Consider the following 4,686-nt stretch of genomic DNA (forward strand, 5'->3'; position numbering starts at 1 on the left):
TTTATTTTTATATTTTTTAAATTTTTTGGACTTTATTTTATTTTTATTTTTTAATTAAGTTTATTGGGGTAATATTGGTTAATACAATTATATAATTTTCAGGTGTACATTATAATTTGACACCTGTATATTCTATTGTGTGTTTACCACTCGAAGTCCAGTTTCCTTCAGCTACCACATGTTTAATCCCCTTTATCCACTTCATCCTCTCTGTAAACCCTATATTTGACCCCCTTTACCCCATCTACCTCCCCCCACTAGTAACCACTAGTCTATAGTCCTCTGGTAACCACTAGCCTATAATCCATGTCCATGAGTCTCTGTTTGCTTGTCCTGTTCATTTGTTGCTTTTAGGTTTATATTTCACATATAAGTGATATCATGTGATTTTCAACTTTGTCTGGTTTATTTCACTTAGCATGATTATCTTGAGGTCCATCCATGTTGTTGCAAATGGCAATATTTCATCTCTTCTTATGGTTGAGTAATATTCCATTGTATATGTGTACCACCGCTTCTTTAGCCAATCATCTATCATAGGACACTTTGGTTTCTTCCATGTCCTGGCCACTGTGAATAAGGCTGCAATGAACATCGGTGTGCAAATATCTTTTGGGATATGGGTTTTCAAGTCTTTGGGGTAAATACCTCATAGAGGGATTGCTGGATCAGATGGTAGATCACTTCTTAGCTTTTTGAGGAACCTCCATACTGTTTTCCATAGTGGCTGTATCAATTAGCAGTCCCACCAGCAGTGTAGGAGGGTTCCTTTATCTCCTCATCCTCTCCAACATTTGTTATTACTTGTTTTGTTGATTATAGCTATTCTAACAGGTATGAGATGGTATCTCATTGTGATCTTGATTTACATTTCCCTAATAGCTAGTGATGTTGAGCATCTTTTCATATATTTGTTGGCCATTTGTATGTCCTCTGGGAAGAAGTGTCTAGTCAGATCTTCTGCCCATTTTTTTGATTGGATCATTTGATTTTTTGTTGTTAATGAGTTGTATAAAAGGCATCCACATAGGAAACAAAGAAGTCAAACTGTCACTATTTGTGGATGACATGATTCTCTCTATAAAAAAAAAAAAAAAACCCTAGAGACTCCACAAGAATACTACTAGAAACAATAAGCAAATAGAGTAATATCTCTGGATACAAAATCAATGTTCAAAAATCCATAGCATTCCTATATTCAAATAATGAAGCATCAGAAAAAAGAAGTGGAAAAATAATTCCTTTTTCAATTGTAACAAAAAGAATAAAATACCTAGGAATAAATTTAACAAAACAAGTGTATAATGAAAACTATAAGACCTTATTAAAAGAAATAGAAGAAGATACAAAGAAATGGAAAGATATTCTGTGTTCTTGGATTGGAAGAATCAACATAGTTAAAATAATCATATTACCTAAAGCCTTATACTGATTTAATGCAATCCTCATCAAAATCTCTCAGCATTTTTTTTTAAAGAAATAGAACAAAACATCATCAGATTTGTATGGAGGCACTAAAGACCCTGAATTGTCAAAGCCATCCTGAGAAAAAAGAATGAGGCTGGAGGCATCACTATTCCCAATTTCCAATTATATTACAAAGCGACAATAATCAAAATGACGTGGTATTGGCAGCAAAACAGATACATGTGGAACAGTAGAACAGAATCGAGAGTCCAGAAGTAAACCCATATTTATATAGGCAAATAATTTTTGACAAAAATGCCGAAAACATACAGTGGAGGAAGGAAAGCCTCTTCAATAAATGGTGCTGAGAAAAGTGGAAAGCCACCTGCAAAAGAATGAAACTAGATTGTTGTCTATTACCACGCACCAAAATTAACTCAAAATGGATTAAGGACCTAAATATGAGACCTGAAAAAATAAAATGCATAGAAGAAAACATAAGAACTAAACTCAAGGACCTAGGACTTAAAGAGGATTTTATGAATTTGACCTCAAAAGCAAGGGAAGTAAAAGCTAAAATAAATGAATGGGACTACATCAAACTAAAAAGCTTCTGCTCAGTAAAAATAATCGTCAACAAGGTAAAGAGAGAACCATTCGAATGGGAAAATATATTTGCAAACAATATCTCTGATAAGGGCCTAATATTCAAAATTTTTTTTTTTTAAATCAAAATGTTTATTGCATGACTAATCACTGAAATCATTAAGATGAACTGGATGCTGCAACAGCTGCCCTCTTGTGTTTAGGTGGTTGTTCCTTTATGAAATCCATGCCTGAATCTGCAGTATACAATTTTTAGGTGCCTCATTCGACCAGTTCCGTTGGTACTTCGTCTTTTAGCCTTGGCGCTCCAGTTATACTTTCTCTTCCGCTTGGCAAGATAGCCACATTTGTTACAGGTAGACTTCTGAAGGTAGTAGGCCTTAGAGACACAGCAGCATCATAATGTGTGCATCTTATTGTGAAGCTTTCCGAATGATGAAGTTCCCTTTGTCATCTCGTTTCTGAGGCTGAGACCAAAGAGCTACACATAAAATTTTTAAAGAATGCAAAACATGTTACTTATTGTTAAGGAAAATGAAATATAAAGAAAGATATGATCATGATAATGAGGAAATTATAGCTATTATCTCTGAGGAAGAAAAGAGTTACAAACTGAGTATATTTGTACTATAAACTTCAATAACAATGTAAAGTTTAATTTCTTAAACTGTGTTTGCATACAAGGATATTTTTATGCTCTTATTATTTATACTGTCTTTTATAGATTTAGACTATCTCACAATACATTTTTAAAAAAAGAAAGATAATAAAACAGCATGTGCAAAATGATTATTGTAAATTGTTAAAAAAATCTTTGTGGTCAATTTATTCCCACCACTTTTGTTGATATGTTTTCCCTAAGCTGTTTCTTCTAACTTGTACCTTTTTTGAGAAGTGTTTTCTGGGAAGTATTTCTTTGCTGTAATACTAGTTAGTGAGTATTTCATACTTTCTCATCTTACCATCTGTACTGATAAACATCACAGTGAGTAAAGAGTTTGAAGTAATCTTTCACACATTGTTATGTCTAGTTTTGAAACAAGTATTAACTCCAGGTGGTTGTCTACCATAATACTTTTCACAATGTGGGCGTACAATAGCTATTTAGTCAATGGGTGAATTACTGAAAACTTCTTATAGAGATATACTGAAGTCATTTCTAATTGTCAACTATTTACAGAAACAATTCTATAAATAATTAATGTATAATAAATCAAAACTGAAAAATATCTACAATATATTTTCTTTCATTTGTTACAAATTTTTTTTGAAATTTGTGAGCATGCTCTCTTGTTGAAATGAACATTAAGTGAAATTTACTTTTTAAATAATATAAAGCTTATATTATTTTTTAACCCACAATTTTTAACAGAAATTTAAATTGTCCAACAGAAATAAAACAATGTCAGATTGTTATACATCCATAATGTCTTGGTACTCTACTAATCGGCATGCCAACTATTCTATATGAAGTTCTTCAGAGATGACATTAACTGAAATTGCTTCTACCCAGGGATGATAAATATCCTTTTGGTATAAAATAAAAGAACAGGCTGAAAAATGTCTAGAGATACCTGGGATGTAACCAATATATTCTTTCATATAAATGATAAATTACTTTACATCATTCATGGAAAATTTAAATCAAAATAAAGTGACATATTTCTGAATCTGCTACAGCTATATTTTTTCTTGTGGCAACTTTTTACTACCTATACACACACCTCTGGAAAATGCCTTTAAGTGGACAGAATACTTTAGAAATCTACACTTTTTAAAACTCTCCTATTATTTTACTTTTTCTCCCCTCTTCTACTATATCTCTTCATTATTCCCCTTCTTCCTATGTAGTTAAGAGGGGTGTGTGTGTGTGTGTGTGTGTGTGTGTGTTAGCGTGTGTGTGTTTATTTTAATGTGAATCTACTTCAACTGGCTAGATTTCAAATGTAATCTTTGTCTACCACATGTAGAATTTATTTGAGGCACAAAATTTTCATAGTATATGAAAGAAAAGGCACCTTAGGAACTAAAGCAGAAAGACTAATGTAGAATTTCTGCCTAGACTTCAGAAAGAATTATGACATTGCAGTTTTATGCCATAAACTATATAATAAGAGAAAGATTAAAACTCCTTTCTGGACTATCCTTGGTAGTGTTAACACTATGACAGCTACTCCCTCTGTACATATGTAGCTGAGCAAAAGTATTTGAGTCATTACTTGCCATTACCATAGTAGCATAGTTAACTCACTCATAAATTTTATCTTGGCAACAGATTAAAAAGAAATAGGCCAGAAAATCTGTTATAAAAGCGTTAATTCTCTTAATAAACCAAAGTTTGGACAATATGCTCACATAGAAGTCACATCTTTAAAGAGGTTCAAAGACTGGTAATGGCATGGACATTAGGTATGTTAGACAATCTCAATTTCACTTGTTTTAACAAGTCAAACAGAAAAAAAAATTAAAAATGACCTAAGTCTCTTCTATTTCCAGAAGAAGAAGAATTAGAACTACACCAGCCGTCATGTAATTTGTATGCAGCACCATTAGCATGGACTGAAAACACAAAAGCATGATGATGAAAAGAGATAAAATATTGTTTATAAAATGTGCTGTTTACTCTATCTATGTAATGAATATTTTTCCTATCTTTGTCTATGGCAAGTAGCC

General features: G+C 32.3%; 1 pseudogene; it reads right to left on the bottom strand.

The window, feature by feature from the left end:
* Positions 1 to 2,128: 2,128 nt before the first annotated feature.
* Positions 2,129 to 2,467, bottom strand: LOC111740407 (annotated as a pseudogene).
* Positions 2,468 to 4,686: the final 2,219 nt, after the last annotated feature.

This window comes from Pteropus vampyrus, unplaced genomic scaffold (genome assembly GCF_000151845.1).
Source record: "Pteropus vampyrus isolate Shadow unplaced genomic scaffold, Pvam_2.0 Scaffold63, whole genome shotgun sequence".
Lineage (NCBI taxonomy): Eukaryota > Metazoa > Chordata > Mammalia > Chiroptera > Pteropodidae > Pteropus > Pteropus vampyrus.